Source organism: Psittacula echo (assembly GCF_963264785.1).
Source record: "Psittacula echo genome assembly, chromosome: 3".
NCBI classification, from domain to species: domain Eukaryota; kingdom Metazoa; phylum Chordata; class Aves; order Psittaciformes; family Psittacidae; genus Psittacula; species Psittacula echo.
Window position 1 is genome coordinate 38544338 of NC_137736.1, and position 12556 is coordinate 38556893.

Consider the following 12556-nt stretch of genomic DNA (forward strand, 5'->3'; position numbering starts at 1 on the left):
GTTTTGCCACAAAAACTGCCTGAACCACAAAATCCTGCTGCTTGACATCCTTGCATCCTTCTTAATGCCAAAGTTTCAGGAATACCAGCATCCCTTGCAGTGCATTGCTCTGGCAAGTGAGCTTTCCCCAGGCTATACAAGTGACCTCCCTGACTGCGCAGGGTGGGAGGACACCAGTGAGCCCTTGGAGCACCATGATGCACAAGCAGAGACTGCCATGCCACAAGGCAGACAGGACACACAAGCTCCCACAGCAGCAGGGACATGGGGGAAGCCATGGCGTACTGTACACTGACACCAAGCAGTGGCCGCAATAGGAGTGATGCCTGCACCACCTGCTGATCATCACCCGATCCTGACACGCCTGCTTCAAGACTGTACACACATAACTCATTCCCATGGCGTGACCAAAGGTGAGACACAAAGGGGCCAGACCTGAGTGCCAGCTCTGCAAATGCTTCCTGAATTCCCCCAAAACTTCCTACTGCATTCAGCAGAGCTGCTGAGTAACCAGAAACACCTAAGAAAAATACCAGGAGGAGGGAGGATACAAACTAGATGCTCTGAATAAAGATACAGTGAGAGAGATGCAGGGAAAAGAAGAAATCAAAAGGAAGAAAGAATAAAGAGAGAAACAGAAGGAGAAGGGACGAGGTAGACCAAAGCACTTCCCTTCCTTCCTCCCTTCCTTCTCACCCTTCCTTTTCTCATACCTCCCAGAGCTGTGGGGAAGACATGCCCCCACCTGGCTCCCACTCCAAGCACACCAGAGTGTAGCACTAGCTGGGAAACCCATCATATCCCTCTGTCTCCATCCCTAAGCCTTCCCTTCTTCCCCTGACCACCCATGGCAGGCGTCGTCATTTCTATCACACCTGTGGAACAGGATTCTCAGAGATTTCTGCTCTCTTGCCCATGGTGGCTATAGGAATAAATCCAGCTCCTGTCCATCTCGCAATGCAAATGAGTGAAAAGTGCTGATTCCTTGCTCTTGAACATCACAAATATCAGCAGTTGCTTACACACCCACGGGCATGAAATGCCTCTGCTGAGTCTGATCCCACCCCCACACAACACTATCTTCACCTCTGTCCCCCTTCTCCCTGACAAAAGCTTTTTCAGAGGGCGCACATTAACCAGCAAAGTCTGAAAGTGAGCTGTGGGGGACTCGGAAACCCGCAGAACAACTTCTGGTTTCTCGCCTCCAGTTCGACAAAGGGCTGGTTTCTGTGCCTGAGCTGCTGAAAGTTTTACCACTGTCCCCAGGGAGGTGTAAAGCAGCCTTCGCTGCCAAAGCGAACAAGCAGCTTCACATCTGAAAGAGAACTCAAGCATGGCAATAAAAAGCATTTTTAGTCGGCTGTTTGAAACAATTACTAACCCTTTACTATGTGTTTTAAGAGTTTAGTTTCCTCCCATCTCAGGGGGGCCTATCCAATTTATGGTGCACACAGACTTTGAAAAAGAGGAACAAAGCCTGCTGGAAGTTTATTCCCCTTCTGCTTCTTAATAGAGCTCTGATTTACATGGATTTATGGAAATCCCTCAGTTCAGTGGGGAGGTCTAAACCACCAGCAAGTTTGGCACTGTGCAGACGGGATGGAACGTTACCACAAAGACACGCTGTAGATGCACCTCAGGTTGCAGTAGCGCCAGCTGGAATTCTGCTTGTGAAGAGGAAAAACCAGAAGACTCCTCTGCAAACCTTTCCATGACCTTTATTTAGGAGAGCGCACGCTGTGGTATGACTAATGCCCACCTCCACCCAAGGGCAAACCTCAATTCTTTATTTTCAAGACACGCTTTTTCTCCCTCTCTCTCTGTTCCCTCACGCAATCAAGGGAACAATTTTGTTTGGTCTCTTGTTTGGTTTAGAGTTTAGGTTTGTTTTCTTTAAAAGCAGGAGGGATAAGGGTAGACAGCAGATCGAGATAGTGCTGGCCTAAAAACAAGGCAGCAGGAATACGTACTGCTTCTGCCACTCACCAGGACTACACACATCTTCTACTCTATCTCTTGCCCCAACAGGCTGTGGAAATTAGCTCCGTATAGATCTGTGATTAACTAAGCAATTCCTAAAACCATCACTCCAGCCTAATTCTGCGTCCAGCATGACCTGTGGATCAGGCCCAATAGGTGCAAGAGCTAGGTGATGTGGGTCCATCTGCAACTGAAAGGTATAAGGAAATACAGAGCACCTCCTGCAATCCACAGTCTCTCCCCAGTCATCTCTGCTGCCTTTCCACTGTAATGTTCCCATTCAGACCATGAGGATTTCCTTATTTTCCATAAGGAAACCATCAAGATAAACACTGGCAGATAGATGGATATGATCAATACATCTCCTCCTGGACACGTACAAAATAATCCTGGCAGTCAGAGGAGAGTGACCACAAGCCTTTTGACTTTTAAAGCCCCCCTGAGCCAAGATTCACCTTCCAGAGCAGCTTTATTTATCTGCAACAGTCAGCAACCATGGAGCAAGACAGCAACAGTCCCAGTCCATTGGCAGACTTCTACAGCAAAGCCTGCCCTTCTTGTGGCCCCTCCAGAAACTAAGATTTGTCTTGGAAATGGTATGACAACTACAGCCTATCCTGAAAGGGAGGCACAGCCCCACTCAAGATCCTCAGCAGACACAGAAGAAAAGAACTGGCAACTGCAGAGCCTATGATGCCCCATATGAGACATCTGGAGTGGTACAGAAAAACAGGCATTAGCAAAGGAAAAACAGAAAAGACAAGGTTTGCTTCTGAAAAGTGACTGCAGGAGAGATCGTGCCCAAAAGTAAGGAACTGTGGAAGAACCATCAGTAACTGCCCTTTTGAGGGCTGGGACCCTCTTCTCCCCACAGCCCCTGAGGGGATGAAGCATCAAGGCCACCTCTCTGAGCCTCAGCTCCATTTTATGCAACACCAGTTGCGTCAACCACAATGAGCTGAAGCCAACTCTGGCTTTTGCCCCCTCCCTCAAGCATCTCTGACTTTGTGGGTCGCTGTGATTTTAATGGTTTCAAGCTCAGAGTCTGATATGCGGAAAGGCAGCAGATCAAAGGAAGGATGCACAGGGAAGGGCTGCCCGGACAGCTCAGCCTTTCCCAGTATTTACCAGCTGTCATGTACCACACCATTCCCTTGCCCAGAGGCTAACGAAGGGTCTGCTTCTGCTTCTTTCACCCGCTATCATTGCAGGGACCCCTGACATGGAGATCTTGCCCTCTTAAAGCAGGCAAGACTCCTGATCACTTCCTTGATCACAGCCTTGGATCCCACAGATGATGGGGAAGCCCAAGACAGAGCCACTTACACCACATACTGTCAGAACCAGGCAGGTGAAACACACTCTCAGTGCTAATGGATGTAAAACTCACAAAATGGAGGGGAAAACAGAAGCTGTGATTATCACATGATGAGGTTATCCAGCTTTTTGTGCTGTCCTGACCTCTAGTGTGGTTAAGGAAAAGTTAAACAGTAAAAAATCCCAAACTGTCAGGTTTTAAGGCCTGTCACAAACATACCCAATGCTTTGATTCAGAAAAGGGCTCTGAAGTTTTCCTTGTACTTTATACAAACCTTGGTTTAAGCAGTAACAGCCCACACCTGTATAAAACAGTCGAAGCATGCACCCATTCCAAAACAGATAACACCATTAGAGATGCATGACAGCAGGCAGGGCAGTCCTGGTTTATCTGTGCCTAGGGCCAGTTCCTACTGCCATACAAACCCTAAAAACTCAGATGGGGTTTGTGTACATGAACAGGCTCGCAAGCGATTTGTTGTGGCTGTTATCAGCTGGTTTTAATGCTTGCAGACTGTCCTGCCTCTCACACTGTTGTGATGAATGCTCCCTTTCTCCATGTTTCCAGGCCAAAACACTTCATTTCACCTCCTGATGTATGGCGCTCTCCTTTCAGCCTTGTGTGTGGCTGCCGATGGGACAGCCCCTGGCCTTGGAGTCCATCCAGCAAGGAAACATCCTGGTCATGAAAGTCTCATGCCCTGCCTGACACACTCCCCATCCCCACACCCCAGCCACCACCAAAGCAGTTCTTGCAGTTCTTTGGTGATTGCCAGCATTGCTGAAATGCTGCTCCAGCACCAGGGCAACCCTTCTTGGCATGGGGGACACAGGCTGAGACCCCCAGGCTGCTCCTGTCCCCTGCCAGCACAGCATGCACCAGACTGGGCAGCACAGACATCTTCTGCTTGCCCCTGGGTGTGAGAAGTCACTGTCAGTCTTAGCAGAGCAAAGGTTTGCAAGTTACTGATACCTGCTGCAGGCCCATGGGCTGAGACATGCCAAAGTGAGGGAGGATAAGTAAAGTAAGACACCCTTTGACACACTGTCACTGCACTGACCTTTCGAGACCATCAATCTTGAATTATTGTTTCTTTTGGGGACCAGAAAAGTAAAAAAAACCCAAGGGCCCACCTGCAATTTCTGTTTCTTTTTCTGTGCTCTTTCTCCAGCTTTCAACATTATTAGAAAGCTATTTCATCCTGGATTTCATCAAAGGTAGATCATGTCTTCCTTACAAACATTCACTGAGCTGGAAGCCGCTCGTATCACATTTCCTCAGTCAGGAAACCCAAGATACAGCATTCAATAAAACATTATTAGGTCTGCCCTTGATTCAGGTCAAACTTTTTAAAGGTTAAAAAACCAAAACAACATAGCAGATATCCAAGCAGGGCAAGGATTGTAAAGACTCCACAGTGCTGGCAGGTCTCACATTTCACTGTGTCCGAACTCGGGCTCAGCAAACACACCCCAGAAACCCTGGACTGATGAGACGGCAGGAAATAAAGCAGGTATGCCATCTGGTGATTCTCTAAGAAAAACTCCATCAACACATTCCCATGCAGTGCTTTAATCTAGATGAAATGGCATGTTCAGATGTCAAAAAAATATATATCTGGGACCACTTCCCCCTTGCAACCAGCTCTACCCCTTGCCCTGGCAATGTGCATCATGCCCAACCCTCACTGGCCTCCCAAGCACCGTTATGGTCCCCTGCTTCTTCCCAGCTAACATCTCTGTGTATGTCACATTCACTCTGTGTATCACTGAGTATCAAACTCTGATTTGATGGATAATAAATTAATTTCCAAAAGTCTAGCCTGTTTTGTCCTTGATGGTAATTGCTGAGGGATCTCTTCCTGACATCACCTCGACCCACAAGCCTTTTGTTCTATTTTATATCTCCTGTCCATTTAAGGAAGGCAGTGATAGAGCAGCTTTTGGTGAGTACATGGTGCCTAGCCAGAGTCAACTCCCCCCAATCACCCATTTACTCTCACAACTGAAGGAACTGGGGCTTGTCAGTAGGACAGCAAGGCTGTGCATGGCCCAACAAAGCATCTCTCCATGCCTTTCTCCTACCTCTCCTCAAGCATAGTATCACATCTACTAATCACTGCTTTTGGTCAAATCTACCTCTTTTGCCTTCCTTCAGCAGTAGTACAGATGTTTCCAATCTTATCTGCAGTACTGCTCCCAGTTCTGGAGCTGACTGGATGTGGTGAAGAAGTTAACATGCTGCGGGCAGGCAGGAATACGACTGAACTGAATGCTAGGTCTCATTTCACTTGCCCAATAAACCATATGCTTTTAAGAGACACACAGACAAAGATATGGCCAACAGTCTTAATACAAGGGTATGTGCTGCAGCTTTATAGGAGGCAGGTAGAGTGATATTCTGATAATATTGGGCATTGCTGAAATCAAAACTAATGCTAAACACAGGCAGTTTTGAAATAAAGAGCAACAGAAAAATGTCTAAGAATTACTTCTTTTAATAGTGCCATGACAAAGATCAAATGATGAACAGCCCCTCCTGGGTAACAGCAGCAAAATACACAGGGAAGAGGATTCAGAGATAACTTTGAAAGTGCTCTCTCTTTAATTCTATTGAAATTAGGCAGGAAATCACTATGTACTCATTTAAACTGAATGCATATTACATCCTAATTGAGTCCGTTGTCTCCATACTCCACATCTCACAGGGCACTGACAGCATGGTATAAAGGGAGTTGCTGCTTTAAACTGAGATAGGAGATATGAAAGCTCCTACATCTCGTATCCACCGAGATTCAAGAGGCCCAAATGCAGACCAACTCATTTATACACAGGGCATCCACATGGAACACTTAAAGTTTATCAGTTACAGAGATGAAGATAAATGTGCAGCAGTAATTGCTAGTTTATATGTCTATTTAATTCATGTCCTCCTCTTCATTACAGATGTCTGCTGTTTTGATTCCTAAGCCCTGACAAAATAAAACTTGGAACCCAGTCCTGATTGATACGGAGCACACAGCAATCCCTACTGTTTCCAAAAGCAGTGGGAAGAGCTCAGTGTTTCCCTGGACTGGTTCTTTATCCACAGTACTGAGACGCAGGAGGACAGATTCATTAAACAGGATCTTATTGCAGCAGTCACTTTTCTATTCCATTTCATATTTGCAACCTTGCTAAATGAATGTAAAATGTGTGCAACTTAAAAATTGATCCAAAGTGGCAGCAAAGAGCCAGATGCAAAGCAAATACCCATGTTGCTGGTATTTTCAGCTTTTCGGTTTCAATACTTCCCTTTTCAAACACCAGCCTTTTTGCATTTTGGTGGAGGCACACTGTCTCTGCATAGCTCTACTGCAATCTTCTCTTCAAACAGCTAGAGAAAGAGTCTGTACATAAAATGGATGAAGCCAGCGCAGGGCAGAAAAGAACTAAGGCAATCCATCTTGGCTGAAGCTGACAGGTCTAGCGATAGGTTTAACAGGCTGTGAGGAAATGAAAGAGGACCAAGGCACACAGCTAAGTAGATCTACCAGGCATTTCCCCAATGGAGGTAAACTTTCTCACTAAGAAAATGGTCGACCTTGACAGCATCCAGAATGACTCCTACATTAAAACCATGTCCAGAGCAGCTTAAAAATAACTGGCCTACCTCTGAAAATTTTATAACTTTCCCAAAATAGGCAAGGGATCACATTCAAAATGTTCTTGCTTTACAGCCTGCCAAGCAAAGGGGGTGGCTGGCTTTGAATCTTCTCCTGCCTCAGCCGCTGGGCTCTCATCAGGCACACAGGCGACTGAATCAAACATAAATCCTCCTTTGAGCTTCCATGTCAGTTCTTCACAGGCAGGAGAAAAGCAATAAGAAAAGATATGATGCAACAAGGAGATGCATGTAAGCCAGCAACACAGCTGAATTCTCTGCGCTCCCATATGGCGATCCTAACTACACCTTCAAAACCAGCTTGGGTTACCTTCTGCACAGGATCGACCTCTGCTGGAGCTAATGAGAAATGAAGATGCCATGAACTGCACCTTAGGAAGACAGCAACTCTTTCGTGTCCTTATCTCGCCTTTGAAAAAAATTAAGCCCATTGACAGAAAAAAGTCGAACATAAAACCATCACCAAAGGCACAGCCACCGACAGTGCTGCCAGGATTTCCATTAAAAATGAAGAGGCTTAAAAAGAAAAAGAAATTCTGATGTTTCTGGTAAAACTTCCCTGTCTGTTTTTTAAATCCACTATAATTATACTCTACTCAAGAAAAAATTGCAAGCCAACTCATAGCCATTTCTGCACCATTTGCCAATGGAAAAACAGTCTGTTAAGGTCACTGTGTTAGGAGAAGACACCTTCAATGGCCACTCTGGTACATAACTGCTGTAGCACTTTGCAGTCCCTGACTTCACCATTTCTTAATACATCCCCTAGTACCTAACATGACAATTGTCTCCCTGCTATGCTAATTCAGGCCCTCCCTTCTTCCTCCTCTCTTTTCTGGCCGGAGCTTCCCATCTAAATAATTTCTTCCTAAGAAAATTCAGCTAGAAGAATTTAAAGAAAAAATTCTGTATGATAAATTTGTTAATTACATTCCTCTCTATGATCATTGCTTGTCTCACCTGGGTAGGCTGCAACTCTTTGGGCTCAGGGTTGTCTCTTCCTGTTGCATGTGCAGGATGTCCACTGGTCTTGCTGCATCCCTTCACCCCAGCAGTCTATTTGAGTTATGATCCCTGCTGCTCAGCATCCATCTAGTACTAGCTGCTGTCACGAGATTGATTATCCACCCTAGCTCTTGCTGTTTCCATCCAAAACTGCAATTTCTATGTATTAAAACCACTGGCCTATGTTCTCCCTGCAGGAACTGTCATCAGGGATACCAGCACATGCATACTATGGCAATGTGGATGCTGCCTCTGCTCTCATGTCACCAGCGGGTCAGAGCTGAGTATCTACTGCACCAGTGTTAGGGGTCAGCCACTAGATTTGCCCTGAAACACAGTGGAGGAGATTTTGATTAGACACACTGATGTCAAGCTTAACAACCTGTTCTTGCACAGCTACTTCTAAGTGGACTATTATCCTCCTTTCTTTTCAAAAGTATTTTGAAGGTTCATTGCTTTTCCTTTCTGGGACACTATTACAAGTACAAGAGCAGTTGTCCTGAGTGATCTGCCACCAGATCAATGTCTTCAGAGGTCAAGCTGTAGTGTTGGTGGAAGAAAATTATGGAAAGAAAGTAAAATACTGACAGATAGATGCTGAAGTGAATATGAAGCTATCATGCAGCTAATTTGGCTACTCACCACCAACTCGGAAGAAAACAATGTGTACATTTAGCCTTAACAGTGCCTATATCAGTACAGTTAAATGACCTCTGATAGGAAGTAAACATTTTATATACAACCCAGGTCTTTCCTAGCACCCCCACCCATCCATGCACTAATGATACACCAAGGTTTAATAACTCTTTCCATGTAGGCTAGGGCAGAAATGACAAGCAGGCCTGTGTAACTGATTCTATAGGTAAACCAGGTTAAAAATCAGATACATGACTGCAACCTTCTTGAAACCAGAAGAGGCCAGTGATCGTTTAATGAACAGCAGGAAAGAAAATATTAGTCATTTTGTTTGCTGCAGGATGAAGAATTGGATATGGCCCAAGAAGTCCTAAAAGCACTAACAAAGACTGCAGTGTATGTGGGGACACAACACAAGAGCTTGAAAATATCCTTGCAGTATGGCTCAAAACTAGTAGCAAATATCTATTCTTATAGGTTTTTTCCTATAAGGGAATAATTAACTACATGCCTCTTGTAGGAAGATTCAGGAAGAATGATGACGTTTATGAAGACCATACACATAATGAATGGTAATAGTAAAAGGTTATATTCTTATGATGAAAACTCAGCTTTATTATACCTTGCGCTTACAGAAAAATACCTGGAAATCTTAGTACAGTTAAATTCTTCATCATGAGGCTTATGCTTATTTCTATGTAAGGCACATCATTAAATGAGAGAAAATATTCTGGTTTTACAGTTTAGTCACCAGTGGCTCTATTAATTGATATATCTTTCAAGTCAGCTGCAGAAAAATGTGGTAATTTTTGGATAAAACCAGAATGCAAAAATGCATCTCTGCTGGGAATTTTCAGACCTAATTTCTTGAAACGTAGCTTTAAATATGCATGACTGAACATCTAAGGAAAAAGAACTTACACTTTGGAGACATCAAAAGCGGCATCCCACTCTGAAAGCTAAGGTGCGTAATTAGAGAAATGAGGTGCCTTCAGCATCCATTGTTACCTTGTGGAGCATGTCTTAGAGCCCTGCGGCCATTCACACTTCCCCAGTACAGATTATCTGCATGTGCCACGGCTCCTATGTATGTCAGTTGAGGTCACTTGTGAAGAAATTGCACAGTGGTCCCTGACCACCAGAACAAAAACTAGGGTTGGGGGCAAGCCTGCTTTGGACCGAGCTTGCAGAGGCATAGGCTGTTTACAGACAGCGGCTGGACTGCTTCAGCTTTGACCTGCTCGGCAGCCAGAGCCTCTGCAGAGCTGCAGCATGGACCAGGAGCCTCAGATGGGTGGCGATACAGGTCACCCGTGTGTCCAATCCATGGTGGAAGTGGGACCGTGCCTCACCTTCCCTCACCGACACCTCCCCTGTTGACCTGTGATTAGAGATGGCAGGCACCATAGCCTCCCTTGTCATGAATTGGGCTCACAGAGCTCAGTTTTCAAGGAATGAGTTGCCCAGGGAGGTTGTGAATGCTCCATCCTTGGCGGTGTTCAAGGCCAGGTTGGATGAGGCCTTGGGTGGCATGGTTTAGTGTGGGGTGTCCCTGCCCATGGCAGGGGGGGTGGAACTAGATGATCTCAAGGTCCTTTCCAACCCTAACTATTCTATGATTCTATGATTCTATGATCAGCGGCTGCGCAAAGTCTAAGGCACAAAGCCAGGATTGAGAACACTGCTCAAGCTTGACATTGCACCAATGAGTGTTTCACATTCCCTGTCTCCACTCCCTTCCAAGAGGCGCATGATGACAGCAGAGGCTAACCACACAGACCTGATGCAGCAGTGAGGCAGCATCTTTGCAGCAGGCATCTAGTCAACACACCTCCAAGGTGCTCTCCAAATGCTGCACCTGCACTGCTGAAACTTCATCTGCAGCTAAACTGCTCTTTCCTCAGTTTTTATTCAGAATATCTTCCTTCCTCTGTCATGTATTTGCCCTGAAGAAGGCCTAGTCTATCTGATATCTGGCTGAAGATGTTACCCAAAGTCTGGATATGGCTTATTCATGAATGTCTAGTTCAAGATGTCCCTGTTCATGGCAGGAGGGTTGTTCTAGATGACCTCTGAAGGTCCCTTCTAACCCAAACTATTCTATGATTCTATGACAACCAAACTCACAGTGTTCAAGGAGTGCTCACTACACTGCAACTGAATTTCAGCAAAAGGCTAATGAATAGGACAGCAGAGATGGTGTTCCTGTACCTGACAAAAGCTCTGACTAGGAGCTGATGAGGTCTTGCCCTGCCCTGCCCTGCCTGTGAGCACACGGGATGGCACTGGTGGTGCAGCACCACAAGTCAACAGCTTGTCACGGTGGATACAGACTAATCTCTACCCCTTCAGATGATCTAAACCTTCACTTTTGCCTGGTTAAGCAAATCAGCAGGTCCTTGTCAAAGTCATGAATCTCTTCACATCTGTAATCTGTGGCCACCATGTGGCCTTTTTTTCTGTTTGCTTGCTTGTTTAACAAATACTTAATGCAGGCTAAGCTTACTTTATCCCAGATGTCTATCTCTTTTAGAGATGTCTTTCCTTCCTCACTGAACTTCCATGCTTTTAAAAATGTCAAAATCTATTTCAGAGTGACTAACATAGTACCGAAAATTGCCAAGTCTTCAACAAGAGTAACTTTAAACGGGTACATTCAGTTCAATATCAATAAGAAAGCACACTCCTAACCAGAGAAATAGTGGTTGTTTTGAAAGTCTACTATATATAGCTACTACATATAGTACTATATATAACAGAATAGAAGGAACTGTCTACTATATATAGTTATATATATATAACTATATATAGCAGAATAGAAGGAACTAACTGATCACCAGCAAACTGATATAGCCAGAGAATATTTACCTGTGGGACATGCAAGTTTTTGGAAGCTTAAATACAGCAGCTGTCCCTCATTCTCACACTTGCAAATCAGTGAAGTAGCAATACACAAAGATGACAGAAATGTTGTTTACACAGTATAATATAGTTTGGCTGCAAATATTAAAACAATTCTCCAATTTTACTGAGATATAAGACTTCAAAAAATCAAAAATGGAAGATAATCAAGACTAGATGTTTTGAAACAGGAGTATCCCCTATTTAAATCCTTTATTGTCTCTTACATGCTCTTGTTGATTGCTTGTCTCCTAACAAATCCATGCAAAACCTAAACTTCTATAATTCCTATGTGAAGAAAGGAAAGGAAGAAAATGAAACACTGAAAAACATCCTTTAGTGCTATCCACGGTCATCAGACTAAGACTACATTCAAAACGCATGCTGGCACAAGAATAATCTAGAGTTCAGTGCATTCATTTGTACCTTAGAGCTGACCAGGATAGAAAACACTTTAGAGTGAGTCTCTGACGAAGGTGTTTTGGTAGTGTCACAGCGCAGTCAGTGCAGGAATTCCTACCTGTACATGTAACAGTCTTCAGACATGTATCAACACACTACAGCATTGTACTACACCACCTTAAACCCAAGCATATCATCAGAACTTCATCTCTCAACAGGAATAAAACACAAACCAGAACATGCAGTGAGCACACAGTGACCATGTGGTACAGTTCATCCAGCTCTGGAGAGGAAGGAAATACAGTGTGTGCATCCTGAGTCACATGTACAGAAAAAAACATACTTTTTTTCAGTAGCACAAGTGTTGGATGATAGCAGACACCATAAAAGTTGTCAGAACAACTCTAAAGGCCAGTTGCCGCAATGCAGTTTAAGAGAGGAAGCTCCTCCAGGGAATTTTCACATCCAACAGACACACATAGTCAGCACATACAAAAAGGCTCTTCCATTGCACCATCGCCAGCAGTGTGCCCAGAGAGCAAAGATAGCAACCAGGCCTGCTGGGCACACACAGACTCATGGGCAGATGCAGAGCTGTATGAGTGCAATCCCACCCTTAACTAGGCATCATTGTGCCCCTGTCCACATGGC

At 44.7% G+C, this 12556-nt stretch overlaps 1 protein-coding gene across 1 annotated transcript in view; it reads right to left on the bottom strand.

Moving 5' to 3' along the window:
* TSPAN7 (tetraspanin 7) overlaps positions 1-12556 on the bottom strand; it is a gene marked incomplete at both ends in the record, with an annotated part of 94412 nt that overhangs the window by 15899 nt on the left and 65957 nt on the right. The window lies entirely within an intron of this gene.